The sequence below is a fragment of the Sparus aurata genome, chromosome 4 (genome assembly GCF_900880675.1).
Source record: "Sparus aurata chromosome 4, fSpaAur1.1, whole genome shotgun sequence".
Lineage (NCBI taxonomy): Eukaryota > Metazoa > Chordata > Actinopteri > Spariformes > Sparidae > Sparus > Sparus aurata.
The window spans coordinates 31,045,632-31,057,792 of NC_044190.1; the positions used below are offsets into that span (position 1 = coordinate 31,045,632).

The following is a 12,161-nucleotide window of genomic DNA, read 5'->3' on the forward strand; positions in this document are numbered from 1 at the left end:
ACAACAAGCAAAATGTTTCTTTATTTTGTTCTCTCTTCTGTTCCCCACCATTTTTAAACATTTCCCTCCATCCCTCTTCTTTGTTTCCTCTCTGCCTTACCTCTCCTCCACTCCAGCCATTCAAGACCGTGTTAACCACCTACAAGACCTTTGACAAGTTTCCTTGTCTGTACACCGAGGCATTCCTCATTGTGCGACACACCTCCTCTTGGCCTGGGAAGATAAAGGGAAATACAAATAAAAAAAGACTGATTATTGTACTTTTGTTATATTGTATGTATTTCATGTGTTTATCTGAGATGTATCTTCCTCAAACCTTTAAGTTCACTATTCTCAGGCACGTTGGGGTTCACCTCAGGTAGCCTGACACACTTCTAACACCTTTATCTGCTGCCTAATATGTCAGCTGTGTAGTCCAGAGTGTGTGTGAATCAGAGTCACCGAGTGGGAATGTGCAACACAAGCAGGTCTAATCTGGTGACCCGTTCTAAGAGACAGTGTGTGTGTGCCTGTAGGCAGCGATAGTGTCAGCAATAGAAAAGATACATACTGTATTAGGGTTGGGCCGATGGCTGACAGTCATCTGACAACATTGAGATTAAAAAGGCCCCCCACCAGAAAGTACTGTGTTGCTGTTAGGCATGAGTTGTTGGCATTTGTGACATGTTGGAGAGAAATTGAAAAGAAGATTGTTGCTGCTCAGTGAACGCATTGATGGCAGCAGTGTTTCTTTTCTGCGGCTCCCAGATGTGTCGCGTTTCGGTTGCGACATGCCGGCCAGAGCTGATTGCTGCCATTCTGGACAATTCTTGTGGCTCCACCAGCTGCAACAGGGCGCGTTTCAGAAGCAGCTTTCTGCTGTGCTGCGTGGTGAATACGCGCTGAGACTGTTTTTGACAGAAGCAGACAGCAGCTGCGTCAAGCTGCGCGGAGCAGGTCAAGCCAGACAGTCAGTCAGACACAGGCACAGCATAGAACATCCGGTAAACTTTCAAAGTAAAAAGCCCCGTGCAGCCTCGAGTTCCACAGCATAACAAAGTCGGATATATTAACAATAAACATGCTTAAAACAGACAATGAAACCATTTCACTACAAAGTCTAGTGAACCACAGTAGAGTCAAGGAAAAATTACGAAATAAACACAGTCTGAGCCTGTCAGCAATGTCAGGCAGGCATTTCACTCCTGGAAGGCTCCTGGTGGGATATAAACCCGTGTGGAGGACGGATCAAAAAAGGTGACATTGTCATTTGCCTTAGCTAAGCTATCACAGTCTAGCTTGGCTAACTTTGTTTCAAGATTAAAACACAGTTCGCTGGCTAAGTTGGGGACAAAAGCAGATGCTTTTACATCCTACATAGGGAAGTTGTCATTTCCTTTGAAGGTTGCCATCAGAGAGAATGTGGGAAACAGCTGTGACCACAGAGGTTTGCTAATAAACACCTCCTGTCTTATGGCTACTCTGTAGACAGTGTCCCTGTCCATCGCAACGTTTCACCGTGGACATCGTCATATGCCAATCCGGCGTACACTGTATATTAGCATTCACATATCACACCCTGTCACTTTGCATGGAAAACAGTTGGGTTGGATCACATGTATAAGTTAGCAGAGGTCAGATGGCCTGTCCAGCAATAAAATCCCAAAATATTGAAAAAGCAGCAGCAGCAGCAGCACTTACAGGAGACATTCGACAATATTTTTTGTCAACACAACTATGAAGGTTAACAAAAAAGTATAGGAACATCCAAATTCTACGATCCTGTTTTTAACCGAGTCTAAATGAGAAGAGTCATATGTTTATGATATGATACAGGTTGTCAAGTTTCTTGCTGACACAAATCAAAATTGTCATGAGTGCTCATCCTATATTCATTTTTAATTGTGGTGTGACATTTTCAAATGTATTGTTTTGTCTGACTAACTGTCCAAACTTTAAATCAGAAAAGATTAAGAAAACAATAAAATATAAACACTGATAAACTACAACCAGTGTATTTTCTTTTGTTTTTTTGTTTTTTAAGGTTTGGTTATAAAAAAATATTAATCGTGTGTTCATCAAATCATTTCATATCCGGAATACACCTCAATATCTTCCACAGATGTTCCATCTTCTTTATTCTGACATTTATTGAAGGACTTTGGTAGCTTATTTAAAAAGTGAGTGTAAATTATTTAGACCAGCACTGAACTTTGTCTGGACATGGGGACTTGATCTGACACCTCCATCTACTGGAGCCTGAGGCAGAACTTCCTCATGTAGTTGTCTGTTCTGATGGTGAAGTACAAAGTAAGTTCAGAGTCTCTCCTCTCCGTCACTTTTCTGTCTCTGAAACAGTCGCTGACAGAAAAGTTTAATATAAAATCTACTTATTAATTCTCTAAGATAAACTTCCACCCGTCTTCCCTCCACCTGTGTTTCCTCTCTGTCTGTCTGTCTGTCTGTCTGTCTGTCTGTCTGTTCGCTCGTCTCCTCTCCCTCTCCTCCATGTTGCTGGCATTCCCCCGGGCCTGTGCTATAAGGCGTGGAAGAGGAGCAGAGACAGAGCATTTAGTAATGGCTTCTTAATGGGCTTGTCGACAGCCACATTAGAGCGCGCAGGCAGCGGGCGAGGCCGGGCAACGATATGCCAAGCCAGATGCCATGCCAGCTGTGGCACTCCGCTCTCTCACTCACACTCTCATTTGTAATCACATTTCTCATACGGATGGACGCCATGTGCGTAAAAGAGAGAAAGCAGACAGGCAGGCATGTCCCCTCCCAAGTCCTGTCAGTATGTTCTTTACCTCTGCTGTTTTCTTTGTTCTGTTTGTGTCTGTCTGGTTTTGCTGCGCTCAGTTCTTTAACGTTACAGCTGTACAGTAGCCAGCAAGGAAACTGCACCACTGCACCGTCCCTACATGAATACATACAATTTTGAATCTTTTTTTAAATGTGTTAAATGTTCATTCGGGGTTGTGTATCTCAGGCTCTGCCAGGAGGTTTTGTGACATCAGGGACAGTTTGTGTCCAGCTTGCTCAAGTTTATTCCAGAGTCACACTGCCAGTCTTAAATACGTATTAATCAAATACAGGGTTAAAACCTTGTCATCAGTGTCCCACTTCGAGAAACTGTCCACTGTAAACATTCAGCACAGTTTGCAGACAAGTGTCTGAGCTCAACTTTGACCTGACCTACCGTGCTTTCTAAAGCCAAACCGACTCATGGTCAGTTTATCAGCCAAAATAAACTTTTACACAAAGCTACAGCATAAACCAACACTTTGATAAGGAACCGTAACATGCGATGAGACATATTTTTTTTTACATTTCTGAACTGTCATTGTTATTAGTTTTCTGATGATATATATGCTGATACTGATAAATCCAAGATGTCAGCCTTGAGAAGGAAGAAGAAAGTTTGTAAAGTGAAGAGAACGAGGATGGCAGAGAGAGGGAGGAGTGATTAAATGAAGAGATGGATGATTGAATCAATTAATGCATGTTAATGTGCGATAGTGTAACCAGGGGCTGGAATGTCATTGCCAAAGGTCTTACAGGTCTCCAGTAGGGGGAGCCATGTGTCAGTGACTCATAGACCTTCATCAGTAAGACATTGTGTGTGTGTGTGTGTGTGTGTGTGTGTGTGTGTGTGTGTGTGTGTGTGTGTGCTGCCAAAGATTGAATAGTCAGAAGGTGGTTCTTTGTTTCCTCATCTGATCTGATCTCGTTGCTACCAAGCCAAATTTTCCTGCGTCAGCGATGATCCAGTGTGATGAGGATGCAAAGAGAATAAGGTGTGTGTGTGTGTGTGTGTGTGTTCTTCTGTGTATGTTAAGCCATGCATGTACTTGAGTGTGTGTGTGTGTGTGTGTGTGTGTGTGTTTATGTATTGGCAGCTGATAGCATTTTAGGAGCTGAAGCCTATATACAGACCGGTGGCCCTGTTCACTGTATCGACAGCTGCCAATTGTCACTGCAGTGACTGACAGTTCTGTATTGATGGACGGGACCTGCTGACGGAGAGATGGAGGACAAAACAAAAGGAAACTGAGCGCCTTGGTGGTGAGGGGCAGAGGAGAAGGCAAAGAGAAGGAGGAACAAAGGCCGAGGGAGCACGTTAACTGGGACCTATGAAACTTTCTCAAGGTCATGGTAAGGAAGCCGACATTTGAATCAGTTCACATTCAGCTCCATCAAGTGACCACATCTTCTTTATAGGTCCAACAAGCTCATCTTCCAAGGATTCGCTTAAACGCTTTTGAAATGGTCTTCAGTATATGTGATTGTAGGCCATGTGATGAGGGGATCGTTTGACAATGAGTTAATAATTGCATATGACCATTTTTTCCTTTTAGTTAGTCAACTTTTTAGCCCATTTGTAACTAATTATGCTGATTAGGGATACAATTTGAAATTATGGGTATGCTATTTAGATTCACATTTGACTGAGTCTTCTTCAGTCACACAAATATAGACCACTTTTGAAACACTTGTTTCAACTATTGGATCTTTGTTTTTTCACTGAACCAGAGACACTGAGACTGAGACATCCTATTAGGATATGTCTTCCATGGAAAAGGACTAAAAGTACGTTCAAACTGCATGTAAAACGTGGAATGAAATGAAATGAGATGAGACGTTAGCAAGAGCTAGTAAGACATGTTCAGGTGTAGAACATTTTTTCAGCATGTTGCAGAAAGATGAGCAGTGCCTCTGCTGTCCTGACTTCAGTGGAGGGTTTTTTCCAACTTTGTGAGGTCAGTGAAGAGCCCCGACTGAGATGAGCGAAAGTAGGAGAGTGACGGTGCTGTCAGAGGCGGAGAACATCAATATTTACTGCAAACTATAGCAGGGGATCAACATGGCTTTGAGGTATGAAAACATTAGAGTGAGGGAGACAGCCATTGCAACCGTTTACTGAAATGAGTAATTTGTCGGAGGGTTTTTTATGATTTTTTTTTTTTTAGGCCAACTGGTCTCAAAAAGCTCTTCACTGGAAGGTATCATGAAGGAGTGAAGCTCTGATAATAACTGTATTTAGTTACTCACTGTCTTGTCAGAGTAGTTTTGGACTGTGCCGCAGTCTTTGTGCGTCTTCTGGTTGACCTTCGCAGCCCATCCCCAATAGACACATACACACACATCACCACCAAACTATCTTGTACACACGCACACATACAGTACACACACTTGTGTCTATAGGTCTCTGTGAGTCTGTGTGTGTGTGTGTGTGTGTTGCCTCACCTCAGGAAACTTGTGGCTAATTCCATTAGTGGGAGGAGAGAGTATGTAAATGAGGGGAGACAGCTGGTGGTGAGGGGAGGTTGATGGAGTGAGCCTGGGGGGCCACAGACACCCACACAAACACACACACACCTCGCTACACTTTCATACATGTGCAGACATTGTCTTCATAACAATATACGGAGACAATGCATGCGCTCACTAATTATGGTGTTACACATTCATGAACACATGGCTTGATTCTTTCTTTGTTGGGCGGGCAGTGGCACTTTTGCCTTGAGAGAGGGATGGGTTATTACTTTTATATGTGCATCACTGTACAGCTGCACCTTATCCAACTTGTTCTGCGCACTCTCGATTTAATGTGTTTGTGCTCAACAGTCTCTACTACTGGAAAAACCCTGTCTGCTAGAAATTAGGTTTGAATGCTACAGAATATGTTTCTGTTCATACACAGTGCCCCTTAAATATTTTTTTTCCCATTATGAGTTGGAAAATTGTTTGTATCTATGTCATAAAACACTCAAATCAAAGTATTGACAAAGTAAACAAAAAAATTGCTGCTTAAAAAGGGCAGCAACAAGTAGTCAATTCATAGATCAGTTGATTGGCAGAAAATTAACCGCCAGCTATTTAAAAGGTGCAATGGAAGAATTTTAGTAGATATTAATTTAAGAAAACTGTGTTGCAGAATTATCTACTAAAACTGGCACACTAACCAGCTAGCTACAGCCTGATCCGGTCCAACATTGATGTGCTCGTGGTGTAAACACTAAAAATCCCCTGCTGGTCTGAGCTCCCTGTCTGGACCACTGGATACATGGCTAATCAAGCTAACTAGTTTACAGCAACTACAGTTAACAGCAGTTAGCGGTCAGTCTAGTGACATGCTGCCCACTGTTTGTGTTGAGTATGAAGTTGACAGGTCGCCAAGTCTTTGTCTGATAATCAATTATATCCACTTCTTAAATATAAGGATTGGCTGCTTTTTCTTGTCATTTATGACAGTGAATGAAGATTATAATTTTTTTTAGACATTTTACTGACTAAACAAATAATCAATTAATCAAATAATTGATAATCTGCAGATTGATCCATTAAAATAATATGCATTTCCTTCTAAACATATTTGCAAATTCAATCGTACATGCAAGACGCACACAAACATAACTTCTAAGCATATGTTGAACAGTCACTCATGTGAAGCACTCAACATGTATTTACACGTGTTTGTGTGTGTGTGTTAGAGGAGATGACTGGCTGATGGGCTGGGGTGTGGTGGTGGTGGGGCGATGGACAGAGGGTCCAGATGGTTGGAGAGATAGATGGAGTGATAGATAAAGATGAAGAAAGAGGGAGCAAAGACGGATGAAGTCACTGTTTATCATGCAGGAGCCTCTGCTATTGGTCACTGCTCAGCTCACACACACACGAACACACACACATATAATCCTGTCAGTAACTGTGATGGAATTTAGAGGGGATTTAATTTTTTATAAATCTAGCAGCACACTGTGAATCATGGGAGCAAAAAGTACGGTCCTACACACTTCTCTTTTCTATTCTCTCTGCAATATGTTTTCATGTCACTTTGATCCCCTCGTGTCTGTTGCCTGGATCGGTTTGCAGTCTGCACAAAGGCCTTGATAACAGGTGACAACTTATATATTCACTGCATCCGTTATTCTTCACAAAATATTTATGATTCTTCCTCTCCCTCAGGGGAATCTTGCATAACATTATAGGCAAATTAAAGTGGAAGCTGCCTGGACTGGAAATGGCTGCAGGGTTAAGGCTGCAGATGGGAGCTGTGGGGGTAAAGGCTACTAAGAGGTGCTGAATGTTCATAGATGTACATTAAACTGTCCTGAAGCACCGGGGCCGCATGTTAAAGCTGTAATTGGCTGATTTTTCTCTTTAAAGTGAGGTATTGTTGGCTGAATGTGATGTACGGGGCTTGATTGACAGGAAATGAGAGAGGAGGCTGGGCAGTCTGTCATATCGCTAATGTGATAGGTAATGCCCTGAGGACACACACACACACACACACACACACACACAATCGAGTGACTCTATCTGTCTCTCCATACACTCCTACACACACCTCAGTTTCTCCATCTCAATCTCCATCCCACGTGCACATGAGCAGTTTGTCATTTTTCCCCTCCACACACACACACACACATACACACACACACACACACACACACACTCTCTCCCTCTCTCTAAATCACACACACCGATATGTGCACTCAATGTTTGGCCGCGTGGCGTTTTACTGCAGGTTAATAATGAGAGGAGAGGTGTATGACCCTGTCAGAAGTGTGAGAAACTGACCCAAAGAAATCAGACAGGGGCCGAGACCCCCCAACCCTGAGGGCATGAAGTGTGTGTATGTGGGTGGGTGTAATAGAGAGGGGGGAAAGTGTGTGTGTGTGTGTGTTTGTGTGTGTCCATCCATATCTTCTCATGGATGACATATGTGGGGTCATTTACATACTATTACCTTTCTATTGGATATGACACACACACATGTGCGCACACAAACACTCTCTCTCTCACACACACGCACACACACATGCACATGAGTAGGTGGATTGGCCTGGTGTGATGCCCCTGTCAGGTGTCAGGATGCAGATGGGAAGGGATGGAGGGGGGTAGGTCACGTCTGTTTCCTCTCTCTCTCCCTCTCTCTCTCTCTCTCTCACATGCACAGACACACACACACACACACACGAACACACACACACACACCTGTCTGGCCCCCTAAGGTGCCCAGTTACTAAGAGAGTTGTCAGCACGTCTGTGTGAGGCTTCAACTGTTTGACATCTGCCAACGACCCCCCCAAAACACGCGCACACACACACACACATCTCCCCTACCACCTCAATTCAGAACAACAGAGCATCTCCCAGTGATCAACATTTAGCCACAGTCATCATTTACCGATCCCAGCTGCCAACACACACACACACGCACACACAAAACAAACGCTCATCTGGAGATGGCGTGAGATAGACATTGGACCACAAACCCTCAAGTTAGCAAATAATTACAAGTAAGAAAAAGGAAATGTGTGTGTTTGTTTGCCTGTTTGCCTGCCCTGTGTGTGTGTGTGTGTGTGTGTGTGTGTGTGTGTGTGTTTTCAGCTCTCCATACTTACACTCAGAGTGATAGAGAGACAAGCCTCCATTTGTCCCACTTTCATACAAGATAATGAAGCTGTCATTCTCAGACAACTTCATTGGATTGGTACAGGAGCACCAGACTGCTGTTCAGGGACACACACACACACACACACCTGCATAAGCACACAGTGCTGCAAGCGATCCCCCTGGCCCCCGTTAAGCATATGTCAAATATAACCATGTATAGAAAGTGAGATTGTGTGACATATGTACAGCTGGCTGAATGGCAGAGACACAAAGCGCAGAGCAAACACACACACACACACACACACACACACACACACACACACACACACACACACACACACACACGCGCGCGCGCGCGCGCACACCCTGCTCATATCTTTAACATGCAAACAGACAGACAGCCCTGATAGCGAATAAAATGAAATCAACCTTGAATGGCAAAACCCTCTGTGAGTACTTGTCTCCTCTTTACAAGTCAATTTCATATCCTGTAGCTGCAGACAAATCTAAAGAGATTTGAGAGCAGCGTGGAAACAGACGGAAGACGGAGAGGAATGAAAGGGGGGTTACGGTGAGAAAGCGAAGAAGTGAGAGTGAGTGTGATAGACAAAGAGGGAGGGAGAGACCTTGGTGAGAGCCAGGATCGCGTGTTAAATTGGGGTTGAAAAGTCATAACAGCACCACCGATTCATAACTACAACCAGACTGACTCGTACCACGAGATTAGATAGGATCGGTATTATCTCAGACAGCTCAGTGGGTTCAGACACATGACATTATTTAATGATGTTGCGGGTTTGAGGTCTTTGCCTTTTTGTCAGGCCGTCGAAATGAATAACAATTTGCCTTCAAATGGCCCGTGTGTGTCTTTGAGCAAAGATTAAAACAAAATGTGCACACCTTACGCTACGTGGGTAATGTGCAGGATAAAAAAAACAGCAACAAAGGAAAAGGAGAGGCTGATGGCAGTATGTTGGCAGTGACGGTTTTAAAGGTTGAAACGGATATATCTATTATCGTGTGTAAAGGGAGCGTAAATGAGCCTCCACACCCACAGTCCTTACTAGTTTTTTCTCTTACAAATGTAAAGCTCTCTATGCCAGGATAACCCTGGTGACATCATGAGGGTATTTTATGAGACTTGACAAATTCAGCTCCGCCAGAGCAACTGTTTCCACTCACTAGCCCTCCTCGTGATGAGTAAACTGCTCTTCACCTGGAGAATCAGCAGAGGTCTCCTAAAAATGAGCTTAAATCAAACCAGGAAAAACATCTCTTCACCGTCTCTTATTAAAATCTGGGTTCTCAGAACACAATGAAATACTGATACCGAGACAGGAGAAGCGAGCAGCAGAATAGAGATTCAGAACGAGTGTCTGTTGTGCATGAATGTGAGCAAATGAGGGAGGCAGTTAACTTTTTTTTTTTTTTTTTATCCGATCATCCTCACACTCACTCATCTCTGTCTATTCAAAGAAAAGCCATAATTACAGCTTTGAGTATTTAGCCTCACAATTTACTCGTTCTGTCACATTATTTACAACTCTCTCTCCCTCCCGCTCTGTCTTTCCTCTCTCGCTCTCAGCAGGGGTTCAGCCCCTATAATCTAGTCTGTTAGGTCCAATCCATATTCCAAGTTATTATCACTCTCATTTGCTTATTAAGTGCTCCCTTGTTTTCTTCAAATAAAGTTATAATTAGAGATTTAGTGTCGGCGGCTTGAAATACTATCTCCTCTTTATGGAATCTTGGGTGGGATGAGAGAGAATCGTGTTTTATCATACTCGAGGAGTTAATGAGGATGTGCACAGCTTGATATTGTGTTTGTATGTGTGTGTGAGGCAGTGTGTGTGTGTTTTCTAATTATGTCTCTGTGACAGCTTTCTGGCCTCCAAAATACCCATATACAGTATACCCTCTGTTGTTTTGTCTTCCCACTGATTTATGTTAATGAAGTCAACCACTAAAGAGGGAATATATAAGCTGGGGCTTTACGTATTTCCTCGAGCAGCCATATTGGCTTAATTCTTCGATACTGTTTTAAATTTAATTTGTATTTTATAAAAAATAGATATCTAAGTAAGTTTTTTGGTAATAAGATAAAACATGGATCTATTAACGCTAACGCTGTTCTCACTTTCATGCTAATGAGTGCGTAGTTAACTGTGTTAATCTAAAAGTAACAAAAAATGCTGAGTAAAGGGTTAAAGTGCTTCTAAATGTCTTATAATATAACAGTAAACATGTTTTTGATTATATGATAGATGTTTATGTGGTCTTATTAGTACTAATAAGCATCTTATAAGGATTTACAAGGGCATTATTACCTTTTAACTGGCCTGAGAAAAACGGCAATATAGGTTGAAAATTAAAGCAGCTTTTTACGACCCAAATACGTTTGTTGTTAGGTGATGACCTCTAGTGGCTGTAGTTATTATTACATCTGCAAAGGAGGACGTTAGAAGAAGTATTATTAAGAGTGAAAAATCCCTGGAGGGAGGAGGTCGGGACGGACGGTCGGGGGGGAAGTCAACCATGAGTTTCTTTTAACTTACTAACGTAGTGAAGTGACGTCACATACATACTGTGAAGCAAATTAATTAGCTAGAGTATGCGCGTTTGTTACTGAAGTTACAGAAGTAATGTAGTACCTTGAAACCCAGACCACAAAGTTTACCTAAACCCGACCAAGTGCTTTTCTTGCGTAAACCTAACCCAACTGTGACCGTACAACAAAGGTGCGCTACATGTGTCTGTGTTTCAATGCACTCGTCATGTCGCTTTGGGGGATGCCGACAATTGACCTATTCAGTCATTAAGGTATAAGGATGTGTTGTATTAACTAAAGCTACAACGACCTTAATATAAAGCCCATTTTGCAATTCAGATTGAGTCACACCACATAATGTGCTCTTTAGTAGCTTATTTAGCCTAAATTAGATCTATAGGAACTGAGAAGAATCAGGCTTCATAACTCTGCCGGTGTTCGCAGCTGTGAATACCAATCACCAGTGTTTCCCGAGGATGATCCACTGATCCATTCTTACCTTCTCATGACCCACCCTGTGGGCCCAGCCCTGTCTTTGAGAAACAGCAGAGTAGAGTACATTAAGACACGCCCCAGCAACACACTGATTACATATGCTAGCTACGGTAATGAGCTGAGCTGGACAGTGGTAGACTGCTGCTGTTTATGGCAACTCATTATCTGGCCCATTGACCAGAACTGTTCTACACATCATAGAGCCCCGTGTCCTCTACATCTATTCGACCATCACTCTCTCTGCTTGTCTGGATGAGGGGTGCAAGTGTGTGTGTGTGTGTGTGTGTGTGTGTGTCATTCGGTGGTGGTTTGAATGGACTGGTGTGTGTATGTGATAGGTGAGATGTGGTGGTTAGATGGATGGATAGATGAAAGGATGAGTGGATGGATGGATGGATGGATGAATGGAAGTGAAAATGTGTGTGTGTGTTTGAGTGGATATTTGCTTACGTGCGTGCGTTCACATAATGAAAAGTCAGATGATTCCCGAGGTAATGATCTCACACCCGCACATGCAGCATTACAAGTTCATTTGAGTAATACTTTGTGCCGTTAGTTTCATTTAAGTGTGTGTTTGTGCTTTTTATTCGATTATACGCCGGAGTGTCTCGCGCGCGAGTGTGTGTCTATGTGCGTGCACGCGCATGTTACTATGATCGCCTGCCAAAGTAAAGTGTTTGCAGCCGAGAGAGACAGGGGCGCTAAGCTCAAGGGCACATTTGTTTCAAGCTAATGA

The 12,161-nt window shown here is 42.9% G+C and overlaps 2 protein-coding genes and 1 long non-coding RNA gene across 3 annotated transcripts in view; 2 read left to right on the forward strand and 1 right to left on the reverse strand.

The window, feature by feature from the left end:
• Window positions 1-260, forward strand: part of spata17 (spermatogenesis associated 17) — a 34,234-nt gene extending 33,974 nt beyond the window's left edge. Inside the window, exon 10 of the mRNA XM_030413184.1 lies at window positions 117-260. The gene's annotated coding sequence lies outside the window, so the exon portion shown is untranslated. The remainder of the gene's footprint in view (window positions 1-116) is intronic.
• The window catches only part of LOC115579634 (uncharacterized), a 55,996-nt gene continuing 43,875 nt past the window's right edge, over window positions 41-12,161 (reverse strand). The window contains exon 3 of the long non-coding RNA XR_003983707.1: window positions 41-213. This is a non-coding gene — a long non-coding RNA (uncharacterized LOC115579634). The remainder of the gene's footprint in view (window positions 214-12,161) is intronic.
• greb1 (growth regulating estrogen receptor binding 1) overlaps window positions 4,063-12,161 on the forward strand; it is a 75,219-nt gene continuing 67,120 nt past the window's right edge. The window contains exon 1 of the mRNA XM_030413183.1: window positions 4,063-4,134. The gene's annotated coding sequence lies outside the window, so the exon portion shown is untranslated. The remainder of the gene's footprint in view (window positions 4,135-12,161) is intronic.